Below are 15,714 nucleotides of genomic sequence, written 5' to 3' on the forward strand. Positions count from 1 at the left end.
TCAAGGGTAATGTCAACAATAATAGTTCATGCTAACTTACATCCAATTGAATATATATATATCAGGATCTTTCCAACACAATGTGCTTGCCAAAGGATAAAATGTAAAAAAGGAAAGGTGAAGATCACCATGACTCTTGTATAAGGTATAAGACAAGAAAAAGATAGGCCCTTCGCAGAGGGAAGCAGAGTTTGTCATGCGCTTTTATGGTTGGATGCATAAAATCTTAATGCGAAAGAACGTCACTTTATATTGCCACTTGTGATATGGACCTTTATTATGAAGTCCGTCGCTTTTATTTCTTCCACATCACAAGATCGTATAAAGCTTATTTTCTCCACACTAATAAATCATACATATTTAGAGAGCAATTTTTATTGCATGCAACAATGACAACTTACTTGAAGGATCTTACTCAATCCATAGGTAGATATGGTGGACTCTCACGGCAAAACTGGGTTTAAGGATATTCGGGAGCACAAGTAGTATCTCTACTTGGTGCATAGAATTTGGCTAGCATGAGGGGGAAAGGCAAGCTCAACATGTTGGACGATCCATGACAATATACTTTATTTCGGATATAAGAAAACATAACCAATTACGTTGTCTTCCTTGTCCAACATAAACTTTTTAGCATGTCATATTTTAATGAGTGCTCACAATCATAAAAGATGTCCAAGATAGTATATTTATATGTGAAAACCTCTCTTTCTTTATTACTTCCTATTAATTTCAACGATGACCAAAACTATGTTTGTCAACTCTCAACAACTTTTATTCATCATACTCTTTTATATGTGAAGTCATTACTCTTCATAAGATCATTATGATCTCTTTATTTCTTTCTATTCTTTCTTTTTCTTTTATTCCCTCACGATCATAGCAAGATAATCAAGCCCTTGATTCAAAACTAATCTTTATTATATATAGCTCACGGACTCGATTACATAGAAGGATCATAAAGCAAAACTCAAAACTAAATCATACTAAAACTTTATTCTACTAGATCAACATATTACTAAAAGGATCGAACTAAGAAAAACGGTAAAGATAGGAGTGTGATGGTGATAGGGCACCTCCCCCAAGCCTGGCAGTTGCCAAGGGGAGTGCCCATACCCATGTGATTATGTCTCTTTCTTCGGAAGTGGTGATGTGATATTCTTGGCTATTATGCCCCTCAGGATACGATTCTCCTCCTCGAGCTTATTGACTTGCTGCTTGAGGTCCATTATTTCCTTACGGAGCTTTCCCGTGATGGCTAAAGCCCCTTTCACCCATGGATGTTGCATAGCTGCGGGAGAACAAGTGACACTCTTTTTCATATTTTCATAAGAAAGGAATCTAGCATTGGAAGGGATAACCGAGTTTGGAATAGCTGAGCTCTGTAGTTCCCCCATCGTGAATCCGGCTCGGAATCGAGAAGTAACTTCTTGATCCTCCTCCATGGCATCTATCCTTTTCAAGTCGGCCTCCGTCTCTTCCTCCGTTCATGGCCCAAAGTGGTCAGCATCGCTGTTTGCTCCTGGTCCCGGTGTCGGATGAGACACACGACTCTCCCCGACTGACTCTTGAGAAGACATCTTGCTCTAATCTGCGGCAGAAATAGCTCGAAACAAAAACAGAGGATATTTGCGTGGTCAAAACTTTGGGAGATTATATAATGAATTTTTACCGACCAAAAGAAGTATCGTGCAAGAAAATGGAGTCCGGAGAGCACACGAGGTGCCCACGAGGCAGGGGCGCGCCCAGGGGGGTAGGGCGCGCCCTCCACCCTCGTGGATGCCTCGTGTCCTTCCCGGACTACTTCTTATTTTCTATTTTCTTAAATATTCCAAAACAGAGAAAAATTGCCATTAGAACTGTTTTGGAGTCGGTTTACTTACCGTACCAGATACCTATTCCTTTTCGGAGTCTGAAACATTCTGGAAGGTGTCCCTTATGTACTCCTCCGGGGTTACGGTTTCAATAACATTAGTTTCAACATTTATAGGATTACCTGAGATATAATGTTTGATTCTTTGACCATTCACCACCTTCGGATTTGTCCCTTCGAAGTTGTTAATTTTTATGGCACCGGAACGATAGACCTCCTCGATAGCGTAAGGACCTTCCCATTTAGAGAGAAGCTTTCCTGCAAAAAATCTTAAATGAGAGTTGAATAGCAACACATAATCACCTACATTAAACTCACTCTTTTGTATCCTTTTGTCATGCCATCTTTTAACTTTTTCTTTAAACAATTTGGCATTCTCATAGGCTTGAGTTCTCCATTCATCAAGTGAACTAATGTCAAATAGCCTCTTCTCATCGGCAAGTTTGAAATCATAATTGAGCTCTTTAATGGCCCAATATGCCTTATGTTCTAGTTCGAGAGGTAAGTAACATGCTTTTCCATAAACATAGGATTTTTATATGCAGTTCTATAGGCCCATAATGCATCATCAAGTTTCTTGGACCAATTCTTTCTAGATCTATTAACAGTCTTTTGCAAAATTAATTTGATATCTCTATTACTCAATTCTACCTGGCCACCAGATTGTGGGTGGTAAGGAGATGCAATTCTTTGTTAACGTCATACATAGCAAGCATTTTACGAAAGGCACCATGAATAAAGTGTGAACCACCATGAGTCATTAAGTATCTAGGGACTCCAAACCTCGAAAAAATAACTTCTTTAAGCATCTTAATAGAGGTGTTATGATCAGCACTACTAGTTGGAATAGCTTCTACCCACTTAGTAACATAATCAACAGCAACTAAAATATGTGTATACCCATTAGAGGAAGGAAACAGACCCATATAATCAAAGCACCAAACATCAAATGGTTCAATAACAAGTGAATAGTTCCTAGGCATTCCTTGACGTCTACTAATATTACCAATTCTTTGACATTCATCACAAGACAAGACAAACTTACGGGCATCCTTGAAGAGAGTGGGCCAATAAAAACCAGATTGCAATACATTATGTGCAGTTCTATCTCCAGCGTGGTGTCCTCCATAAGACTCAGAGTGACACTTGCGTAGGATATGTTCATGTTCATGCTCAGCTACACAACGTCTAATAACACCATCCACTCCTTCTTTACAAAGGTGTGGGTCATCCCAGAAGTAATGTCTTAAATCATAGAAAAACTTTTTCTTTTGCTGGTATGTGAAACTAGGTGGTATGAATTTAGCAACAATGTAATTAGCATAATCAGCATACCATGGAGCAGTACGAGAAGCATTTACGACAGCTAATTGTTCATCAGGAAAGCTATCATCAATAGGTAGTGGGTCATCAAGAACATTCTCTAACCTAGATAAGTTGTCTACAACGGGGTTCTCAGCTCCCTTTCTATCAATAATATGCAAATCAAATTCTTGTAATAGGAGAACCCACCTGATAAGTCTAGGTTTAGCATCTTTATTTTCCATAAGATATTTAATAGCAGCATAATCAGTGTGAACAGTTACTTTGGAATCAACAACATAAGGTCTGAACTTATCACAAGCTAATACAACTGCTAAAAATTCTTTTTCAGTAGTAGCATAATTTCTCTGGGCACTGTCTAGAGTTTTACTAGCATATTGGATAACATTTAATTTCTTGTCAACTCTTTGTCCTAAAATAGCAGCTACAGCATAATCACTAGCATCACACATAATTTCAAAGGGTAAATTCCAATCAGGTGGCTGAACAATAGGTGCAGAAATCAAGGTTTTCTTAAGTATTTCAAATGCTTCTACACAATCATCATCAAAGACAAAAGGAACATCTTTTTGTAAGAGATTAGTCAGAGGCCTAGAGATTTGTGAGAAGTCTTTAATGAACCTCCTATAAAAGCCGGCATGACCAAGGAAACTTCTTATACCTTTAATGTCCTTGGGACACGGCATCCTTTCAATAGCGTCAACTTTAGCTTTATCAACTTCAATACCTCTTTCAGAAATTTTATGCCCCAAGACAATACCTTCATTAACCATAAAGTGGCACTTCTCCCAATTCAAGACAAGATTAGTTTCTTCACATCTCTACAAAACTCGATCAAGGTTGCTCAAGAAATCATCAAAAGAAGTTCCATAAACGGAGAAATCATCCATGAAAACCTCAACAATCTTTTCACAAAAATCAGAGAATATAGCCATCATGCATCTTTGAAAAGTAGCAGGTGCATTGCATAAACCAAAAGGCATACGTCTATAAGCAAAGGTACCGAAAGGGCAAGTAAAAGTGGCCTTTTCTTGATCCTCTTTTGACACGGGTATTTGAGAGAAACCAAAATAACCATCTAGAAAGCAAAAATGTGTATGTTTAGATAATCTTTCTAGCATTTGATCAATAAAAGGTAAAGGGTAATGATCCATTTTAGTAGCTTTATTTAGTTTGCGGAAATAAATTACCATTCTATAACCTGTAATGATTCTTTGTGTGATCAATTCATCTTTATCATTAGGGACAACAGTAATACCTCCCTTCTTAGGGACACAATGGACAGGACTTACCCACTGACTATCAGCAATGGGATAAATTATACCTACCTCCAGAAGCTTTAGTATTTCTTTTCTTACCACTTCTTTCATCTTAGGATTTAACCGTCGTTGGTGATCAACAACCGGTTTAGCGTCTTTCTCCAATTTAATTTTGTGTTGGCATAGAGTGGGACTAATGCCCTTAAGATCATCAAGAGTATATCCAATAGCACCACGGTGCTTCTTCAGAGTTTTCAATAATTTCTTTTCTTCATGCTCTGAAAGGTTAGCACTAATAATAATAGGATATATCTTTTTCTCATCAAGATAAGCATATTTAAGAGTATCAAGTAATTGTTTAAGCTCAAACACGGGATCACCCTTGGGTGGAGGAGGATCCCCTAGGATTTTAACAGGCAAGTTGTGTTTCCAAATAGGTCCCTGTTTAAAGAATACTTCATCTATTTCCCATCTTTCATTCATAATCATATCATTTTCATGGTCTAGCAAATATTGTTGTAAAGGATCATTAGGAGGCACGACAATAGAAGCAAGACCAATAATTTCATCTTTACTAGGCAATTCTTTATCATGGGGTTGTCTACGGAATTTAGCAAAATTAAAATCATGAGACATATCCCCTAAACCAATAGTAACAACATCCTTTTTGCAATCCATATTAGCATTAACAGTATTCAAGAAGGGTCTACCAAATATAATGGGACAAAAGTCATCTTGTGGGGAACCAAGAACAAGAAAATCAGCAGGATATTTAACTTTCCCACACAAGACTTCAACATCTCTAACAATCCCAAGTGGTGAAATAGTGTCTCTATTGGAAAGCTTAATTGTAACATCAATCTCCTCTATCTTATAGGGTGCAATATCATGCATAATTTCTTTGTATAAGGAATGAGGTATTGCACTTGCACTAGCACCCATATCACATAAGCCATGATAACAATGATCTCCTATTTTAACAGAAATAACAGTCATGCCTACAACAAGTCTATGCTTTCCCTTAGTATCGGGTCTAGCAATTCTAGCAGCTTCATCACAGAAGTAAATAACATGCCCATCAATATTATCGGCCAAGAGATCTTTAACCATAGCAATACTAGGTTCAACTTTAATTTTCTCAGGGGTGTAGGTGTTCTAGTGTTACTCTTACGAACCACAGTTGAAGCTTTAGCATGATCCTTTATTCTAACAGGGAAAGGTGGTTTCTCAATATAAGCAGTAGGAACAATAGGATCAACATTATAAGTGATAGTCTTTTCTTCAACTTTAATAGGTGCAACTACTTTTACTTCAATGGGAGGATTATATTTAAACCACTTCTCCTTAGGGAGATCAACATGAGTAGCAAAAGATTCACAGAAAGAAGCTACTATCTCAGAGTCAAGTCCATATTTAGTGCTAAATTCATGGAAAACATCGGTATCCATAAAAGATTTAACACAATCAAACTTAGGTGTTATACCTGACTCCTCACCTTCGTCGAGATCCCAATCTTCAGAGTTGCGTTTAATTCTTTCCAATAAATCCCATTTGAATTCAATAGTCTTCATCGTAAGAGAACCAGTACAAGAAGTATCGAGCATGGAGCGATTATTGAGAGAAAGCTGAGCATAAAATTTTTGAATAATAATTTCTCTTGAGAGCTCATGATTGGGGCATGAATATAACATTGACTTAAGCCTCCCCCAAGCTTGAGCGATGCTTTCTCCTTCGTGAGGCCAAAAATTATATATATATAACTAGCAAAAGAGCCAGTGCGTTGGAACGGGAGAAAGAACACAACACACACTCTTAACCGAACAACCATCACTCAAGACCACAATAGGTCCATCTCCTTTATTTTAGCGATGCATCATATTTGTGTTGCCGCTTATCCTTCTTCTCACCCTCGCCGTCGGTGGCCTTAGTGTTCACACAAACCAAAACGTGTTTGAATGTGATTAATCCTAAGACGTCTCTCTCTCCCTCTCTCCTCCCTCTCCCTCTCTCTCGCTTTCTCTCACACTCGCGATGAGAAATCTGTTGTTTTCCCCTGCGACGTATTCAGAGGTATGCATGTGTAGTTCTCGATGTTTTATTTTCCCTATACGATTATAGTAGGTGTTTATTTGCAATTCGGATCGTCGCCTGTATGAAAGAAAAATGGATCGTGCGCTATAGTTATAAGTTTGCTTCCAAAAAATATTTAAAAAATATTTAACAGGTAAAATTAACATCATATACAGATTGCACACATTTTTCTAATCAAATTTCATATATAACATATTAAAATCGGAGTTATGGTTTAAAAGATACGTATAATTTAGAAAACCATTTGTTTGAATTAAATATCTTCCAAAATAATATTTATAGATACTTAACAGGTTAAAATAATCTTATATTCATACTCTACATATTTTCTAATCAAATTTCATATATAACATGTTTAAATCGGAGTTACGGTTTAAAAGATATGGATGGTTTAGAAAAGCATTCGTTTGACTTAAATATATGATCCGCGGATGGAATACCTAAAAAGTCAGGGGTTTTTTGAAAAAACTGTAAATTAACGGTTCGGTGTGACTTAAATCTGGACTGCTGGTTGATTTCATGAAAAGACAGGGGCTTTTTTGCAAATTGGCATGACGGACGGGCAGAAACCCTGCGTGCTTTATTATTAGGTAGAGATTACGATCACGGTGAACAAGATGCATAGGATAAAACTTCTGATGAAATTCCAATTTCAATCGGTTGTAGTTCCATGATCCCATATCATCACATAGCCTAAACCATGTCAATGCCTTTCCCTTCAAAGATAAAGGGAAGACCTTCTTCTTGATAACATCCTCGGGCATACCTGCAAGCTTAAATAATCCACAAACTTCATCCACATAGATTAGGTGTAAATCGGGATGCAATGTTCCATCTCCTGTAAAAGGATTAGCTAGCAGTTTTTCTATCATACCCGAAGGAATTTCAAAGTAAATGTTTTCAGTAGGTTTAGTAGGTTGAGGAGCAACTCTTTGCTCTACTGGTCGGGGTGAAGATACCCCGAACAAGCCCCTCAAAGGATTACTTTCCATAGTAACAAGTGAGAGTAAATTTCAGCACACTATATAAATTTTTCCTTACCAAATTCCACCTACCAAAGGCGCTTCACTCCCCGGCAATGGCGCCAGAAAAGGGTCTTGATGACCCACAAGTGTAGGGGATCTATTGTAGTCCTTTCGATAAGTAAGAGTGTCGAACCCAACGAGGAGCAGAAGAAATGACAAGCGGTTTTCAGTAAGGTATTCTCTGCAAGCACTGAAATTATCGGTAACAGATAGTTTGTGATAAGGTAATTTGTAACGGGTAACAAGTAATGAAAGTAAATAAGGTGCAGCAAGATGGCCCAATCCTTTTTGTAGCAAAGGACAAGCCTGGACAAATTCTTAAATGAAAGAAAACGCTCCCGAGGACCCATGGGAATTATCGTCATGCTAGTTTTCATCACGCTCATATGATTCGCGTTCGTTACTTTGATAATTTGATATGTGGGTGGACCGGTGCTTGGGTGCTGCCCTTCCTTGGAAAAGCATCCCACTTATGATTAACCCCTGTTGCAAGCATCCACAACTAAAAAATTAGTATTAAGGTAAACCTAACCATAGCATGAAACTTATGGATCCAAATCAGCCCCTTACGAAGCAACGCATAAACTAGGGTTTAAGCTTCTGTCACTCTAGCAACCCATCATCTAATTGTTAATTCCCAATGCCTTCCTCTAGGCCCACACAATGGTGAAGTGTCATGTAGTCGACATTCACATAACACCACTAGAGGAAAGACAACATACATCTCATCAAAATATCGAACGAATACCAAATTCACATGACTACTTATAGCAAGACTTCTCCCATGGCCTCAGGAACAAACGTAACTACTAAAAAAAATCATATTCATGTTCATAATCAGAGGGGTATTAGTATGCATAAAGGATCTGAACATATGATCTTCCACCAAATAAACCAACTAGCATCAACTACAAGGAGTAATCAACACTACTAGCAACCCACAAGTACCAATCTGGGGTTTTGAGACAAAGATTGGATATAAGAGATGAACTAGGGTTTGAGAGGAGATGGTGCTGGTTAATATGTTGATGGAGATTGACCCCCTCCCGCTGAGAGGATCGATGGTGATGACGATGGTGATGATTTCCCCCTCCCAGAGGGATGTTTCCCCGGCAGAACAGCTCCGCCGGAGCCCTAGATTGGCGGCGGTGTTTCGTCCCGAAAGCTTCCCTCTGATTTTTTCCAGGGTGAAAGACTTCATATAGCAGAAGATGGGCACCGGAGGCATGCCAGGGGGCCCACGAGGCAGGGGGCGCGCCCCCCACCCTCTTGGATGGTGGGTGGCCCCCTCTGGTTGATTCTTTCGCCAGTATTTTTTATTAATTCCAAAAACTGCCTCTGTGAAGTTTCAGGACTTTTGGAGCTGTGTAGAATAGGTCTCTAATATTTGCTCCTTTTCCAGCCCAGAATTCCAGCTGCCGGCATTCTCCCTCTTCATGTAAACCTTGTAAAATAAGAGAGAATAGGCATAATAATTGTGACATAATATGTAATAACATCCCATAATGCAATAAATATCGATATAAAAGCATGATGCAAAATGGACGTATCACAGACCTTGTAGTGGTGCTGGATGTTGACAAGATTCGGGCATTTCAAGTCCGAAACCTTGAGCGCTTTTAGATCGTTGGTGGTGTCCACCGTAGCGAAACTGTAGTCGACGCTCTTGATAAACCTGGGGAAACACTTGCAAGGCCTTGTGGCAAGGTGGAAGTGGTAGACGAGGATGTCATGTCGCACGCACAACTGGGCGACGACAACCTTTTGATCGTGCCCGGCACGACTGATGGTGTACTCGAGGTCGAAGCCGACCACTCGATACTTGTCCTCGGCAAGGAACTGCTCCATAGTTTGGATGGAGCTCTCCACCGAGACCGGATCGTTCGTGTACACCACCGAGAGGCCTTCCCCCTCACATGGGTGTCCACTACGTGATGCATGGTGAACTGCCCGCCGTTGTCGTCGTCGGCCGCTGGGAGCACCATTGGAGCCACGGGGAGCGCCATTGGAACCACTGGATGTCCTCTCATTATGTGTCCTCGTGGGTGTGCTTATTGTGTCGTGTGAGACGAGAAATGAAGGTAAGTGGCCACAGGAATAAAAGGGGGGCGGGCGGCGTGGATTGTCGGCGCGTCCGCATGGCAGTTTTTGCAGCAGGTAACTGCATCGTCGCGCCGCGCCCGGCACAACCGCTTGCACACGAACGTGCGTGGTCGTGCGTCGGCCCCAAATACCGGCAGCACGCGTGGAGGGACGAGGGCAGAGCACCCGGAGGGACGCGAGAGCAGAGCGCGCGCGGCGGGACGTGAGCAGAGCGTGCCGCGGCCGCCTGAACCACATGCAACCACACGGATAGAGCAGTTGAACACGTAGGAAATGGTCGCCTACAAGCCGGCCGTCAGTTGTGTCGCTACGTAGAGAGCGGCCGTGTGGTACCACCTCCGTCTAGTCTATAGTCTCCTTTATATTCCGTGCCATACTTTGCCCTCAAATTTAACCAACAAAATGTTAATGCATGTTTTAAAAATTATATAATTGGAAACTATGTTCAAATACAAATCCAACTATATAATCTTTGGCGACATGCATTCGTATTTTATTAGTTAAATCATACTTATAAACCAGGACGGTGGTATAGTGGGTAATCAAATCGCAAACGTTTAACCGTATGTGTACGTGGCCTTTCGTCCTCCTCTCGCACATCTTGTCACCCCGCTGCCGCAGATGGCTTACGGCGCAAGCTTGCGCAGCGCGCGGGGGCGTACTTTTTGCCAAACGGTGGCGCCAATGAATCGTTGGTGAGCCCATTCCCGCGCAACCTCGTAGGTTCCTGCGCAAGCTTCCCTCCAGACTCGGTGAAATCCCCCAAAATCCCAATGCTTACCGGCCTGCTATAAAAACCCTCACGGCCGGCGAGTCCTGCATCACATTTTCCCCTCCATCCCTGTAGCTTATCTCGTCTGCATCTCCCACAATCGCCAATGGCACCGGTCCGTCGTCATCGCTCAGCCACTCCGCCGTCATCAGAGGACAGCTCCAGCTGGGAGGCTACACCACGGCAGCGGCCCAGTCCCCGGCGTAGTGTAGTGCGCGTGGCATCCCTGTTGGGTGTGCGCGGAACACCCACCACACGCTCCGCCGTCGGTGCCCGTAGGCAGCTGTTGCCGGCCGCCGTTGCCGCCACACCACCATCGAAATCCAGGGCCATCGCCCGCTCCGCCGCCGCGGCCCGAAGGCGGGAGGTGGCCTTCGTGGCCGCCACCCCACTGCCGGCCACTGTGGCCATCACCCCCTCCGCCATCGCGGCCCGAAGGCGGGAGGTGGTGGTCGTGGCCGCCACCCCTTCGTTGACCGCCGTGGCTGCCAGCCCACCGTCGACCGCCGGGGTCATCACCCGCTCCGCCACCGCCACCCGAAGGCGGGAGGCGGAGGTGGATGTCCGCATGTGCGTCAGCGACCTTGCGCGCTACACCAAGTTCCTGCGGGAGGAGGAGGAGCGCCTCGTCGAGCACGCAAAGAGCCTTACCACCGCCGTGGCCGCGGCACACACCGCCTCAGAGGCAAGGAATCAGGAGATCTACGAGGAGAACCACCGCTTCGAGATGGGTCGTCTAGAGCGGCAGAGGGCGTTTGAGGTGAGCGTCGCTGAAGCTGCATTATGGCAGGCGCCGCATTGCGGTTGCCCAGCTCATAGGTAGGCTCCTCCTCCTCTGCCTCTTACTGAGCGCTCTCGGCAGAGGAGAGGTAGCCGGAAGTAGTACAAAGCCCCTCCGCAGTAGTAGTAGTAGTATTTAGGGGCTATTTTGTTCAGTTCATCTGACTATAGATGTGGTGGAACTGTACAATGTACTTAAAATTAGCTAGTATATATAGTTGAACTAGCTATTTCAGTACGTGGTTGGCAACAATTGGGGAAAAGTTTGGTCGGTTCAGCTGTCGAGTTGAACTGTTTGTATAAATTAAGAACGACTACTTAATCTATGAATGAAATCAATGCTTAATTACTGAATTTTGACAAATAGCAGTGTTACAAGGATGGACAAATCTTACCAAATTGTTTGTATGTGGTTGCACACGGGTCACCCAAAACAACTGTTTGCGTTGAAGGGATGCACAAATCCTGCGCTGCTCTCACTTTGCATACGGGTGTTCTATCTAAAACGTTTGCGATCAAGAGCTGCAGATATCCTGCTCGGCACATTTTCTCTTGGCTTCCTGGGGAAGCTGTCGGTTTGCATACGGGTGTTCTAACTAAAACGTTTGTGATGAGTGTTTTATATTTAAAAAGTAAATTAAACTGCGGCTTGAGCGCCATTAATGGAGAGGATGCGAGCAAGGCGGGCGGCCATGGAAGTCAAAGGGCTTGCTTCCCAGTGAGCCTGTGCAGCATACAGCTCGCACGCTTCCCGGTGAGCCTGCGCACTTGAGGACAGCTTGCACGCCTCTCGGTCAGCCTATGCACCAGACGGCGCTCGCACGCCTCCCGTTCAGTCAAGGTCAAGCACCTGTCCGCACGGCACCTCCTACAGCCATTAAAACCAAGACACATGGGGTCACGTGAATGGTGAACAGAATTTTGGATTTAGTAGAATTTAAAAACCAGGCATCTCAATGTTTTGCCGGCAATGAACGGTTCCCTGGTGTTTGAAATTCATTCCCATTTATTGCATGGGACCTAAGAATGCACCCAAGGACACAGATTTGATTTTTCAAAGAATTTATATGCACTGGAGCATGTGCATGTAGTTCAAATTTGAATTATGCACATAAATGCATTGAAAACTCAGTTAATGCATAAAAATGTCCAAACGAACCCCGAAAAATCACAAAAATTCACACAAGACTCCTGTTGTTCTATGTTGACACGAGAAAAAAAATTGAAAGCAATAAGAGGTAATGGATATCGTTTTGTCCCCAAAGGTGGGACGTTCCCTACCGAAAACCATCATGCTTGTTGTGAGAAGCTCCGGTTTGTGAGAAGCATATACCCAAACCTGCCCCAAATGGGACAAAATTTGTACCACGACATGTTGATGCCGCTCCATGATAGCATGCCAAGTTTCAAGAATTATAGACGAGTTTTGGATTTCCTAGAATTTAAAAACCAGGCATCTCAATGTTTTGCCGGCAATCAACGGTGCCTTGGTGTTTGAAATTCATTCCCGTTTCTTGCATGGGACCTAAGCATGCACCCAAGGACACAGATTTGATTTTTCAACCAATTTATATGCACTGGAGCATGTGCATGTAGTTCAAATTTGAATTATGCACATAAATGCATTGAAAACTCAGTTAATGCATAAAAATGTCCAAACAAACCCCAAAAAATCACAAAAATTCACACAACACTCCTGTTGTTCTATCTTGACATGAGAAAAAAATTAAAAGCAATAAGAGGCAATGGATATCGTTTCATCCCCTAAGGTGGGACGTTTCCTACCGAAAGCCATCATGCTTGTTGTGAGAAGCTCCGGTTTGTGTGAAGCATATACCCAAACCTGCCCCAAATGGGACAAAATTTGTACGACGACATGTTGATGCCGTTACATGATAGCCTGCCAAGTTTCATGAATTTCACACGAGTTTTGGATTTACTAGAATTTAAAAACCAGGCATCTCAATGTTTTGCCGGCAATCAACGGTGCCCTGGTGTTTGAAATTCATTCCCATTTCTTGCATGGGACCTAAGCATGCACCCAAGGACACATATTTGATTTTTCGACCAATTTATATGCACTGGAGCATGTGCATGTAGTTCAAATTTGAATTATGCACATAAATGCATTGAAAACTCAGTTATTGCATAAAAATGTCCAAACGAACCCCAAAAAATCACATAACACTCCTGTTGTTCTATGTTGACACGAGAAAAAAATTGAAAGTAATAAGAGGCAATGGATATCGTTTCATCCCCAAAGGTGGGACGTTCCCTACCGAAAACCATCATGCTTGTTGCGAGAACCTTCGGTTTGTGAGAAGCATATACCCAAACCAGCCCCAAATGGTACAAAATTTGTACCATGGCATGTTGATGCCGCTCCGATAGCATGCCAAGTTTCAAGAATTTCAGACGAGTTTTGGATTTACTAGAATTTAAAAACCAGGCATCTCAATATTTTGCCGGCAATCAACGGTGCCCTGGTGTTTGAAATTCACTCCCATTTCTTGCTTGGGACCTAAGCATGCGCCCAAGGACACATATTTGATTTTTTGACCAATTTATATGCACTGGAGGATGTGCATGTAGTTCAAATTTGAATTATGCACAATAATGCATTGAAAACTCAGTTAATGCATAAAAATGTCCAAACGAACCCCAAAAAATCAAAAAAATTCACACAACACTCTTGTTGTTCTATGTTGACACGAGAAAAAAATTGAAAGCAATAAGAGGCAATGGATATCGTTTCGTCCCCAAAGGTTGGACGTTCCCTACCGAAAACCATCATGCTTGTTGTGAGAAGCTCTGGTTTGTGAGAAGCATATACCCAAACCTGCCCCAAATGGGACAAAATTTGTACCACAGCATGTTGATGCCGTTACATGATAGCCTGCCAAGTTTCATGAATTTCATACGAGTTTTGGATTTACTAGAATTTAAAAACCAGGCATCTCAATATTTTGCCGGCAATCAACGGTGCCCTGGTGTTTGAAATTCATTCCCATTTCTTGCATGGGACCTAAGCATGCACCCAAGGACACATATATGATTTTTCGACCAATTTATATGCACTGGAGCATGCGCATGTAGTTCAAATTTGAATTATGCACATAAATGCATTGAAAACTCAGTTAATGCATAAAAATGTCCAAACGAACCCCGAAAAATCACAAATTCACATAACACTCCTGTTGTTCGATGTTGACAAGAGAAAAAATTTGAAATGTAACATCCCAAAATTCTAAGTTTTGGAATGTTATATTAAATAGATAGATTTGATTGATTGTTTGTTGTGGTGTGGTTGCTTGTGTGAAACTGAGCGAAATACGTGAATTCAAATTTTGAAAGGAATTTCCCAAACTGAGTTAAATATTTGTGTGAAACTAAGTTAAATGAGAGGGAATAAAAGGACTTTCCCAAACTTTCATTTTTGCATTTATGATCTCCGTGAATTCAAATTCTTTTCAAATACAAAACCCTAGAGAGAAGATGACATGACTTCTTCCATTAAAATAAATGAAAAGGGTTTTTGAAAATATTTGAATTTCACTTGGAAATACTTCAAATTCAGAAACTTTAAGCAACTCAATGATTTTCATGAGAGAAGATAAAATGACTTCTTCAAAACATATGAAATATGAGTTGGAAGTTTAGAAGGATCAAATCTAAAGTCCTTTTGAAGTTATTTTCAATTTGGAGTTATTTTGATTTTTATTCAAATTATTTTTCTCCAAAAATAAAATATATGGAAAATCGGCTAAATGATTCCCTACATCATAAAATTGGTGAGAAATAAATTTGAAAGTATTTTGGTATTTTTAAAATGATTTTTACTGGATTTTATTAGAACAGTACCACTGTTTGATTTATTTTAATTTGTGTTGATTTCATTTGACTCTAGAAAAATGTTCATGTCGTAGAAAATCTTTTTCTGAATTTTTTTATATATTATATGCCTATAGTATATTTTTGGTTTATTTGGTTTTATTTTATTTTTTCTGTCAAAACTGTTTTTTAACCTTTCCATGCCGACTGGGCCGGCCCGGCTGTCCAGCCAGTCCGCGACCCAGCCCAGCGCGCCGCCCCTCCCCTTCCCCGAGCGGCAGTCCCGCTCGGGCACGCCACCGTGCCGCCATGGGAGGCCGTGCCGCCTCCGGCCTCTTCCCGCCCCTTCCCCCACGCCACCCCTCGCCCCTCCTCTTAAAAGGCGCCACCCCGGCCTCGTTCCTCTCCTCCTCGCTTCGTACGCGCCGCCGCCGCATCTCGCAGCAACTACCGCACCGCCGCCGCACTTCCCGTCGCCGCCGCCGTCCCGCACGAGCCGCGCCGCCGCCTGCTCGCCTAGCTGCCGCTGCAGTCCCGCGCCGCATCCACCGCCGCCCCGCGCCACGCCCGCTGCTGCAACCGCCCTCGTCACCGGAGCACGCCGCTACCGCTGGAAAACCGCCGCCGCCGTTGACCCGCCGTGGACCGGTAAACCGC

The sequence above is a fragment of the Triticum aestivum genome, chromosome 1D (assembly GCF_018294505.1).
Source record: "Triticum aestivum cultivar Chinese Spring chromosome 1D, IWGSC CS RefSeq v2.1, whole genome shotgun sequence".
In the NCBI taxonomy this organism is placed as follows: Eukaryota; Viridiplantae; Streptophyta; class Magnoliopsida; order Poales; family Poaceae; genus Triticum; species Triticum aestivum.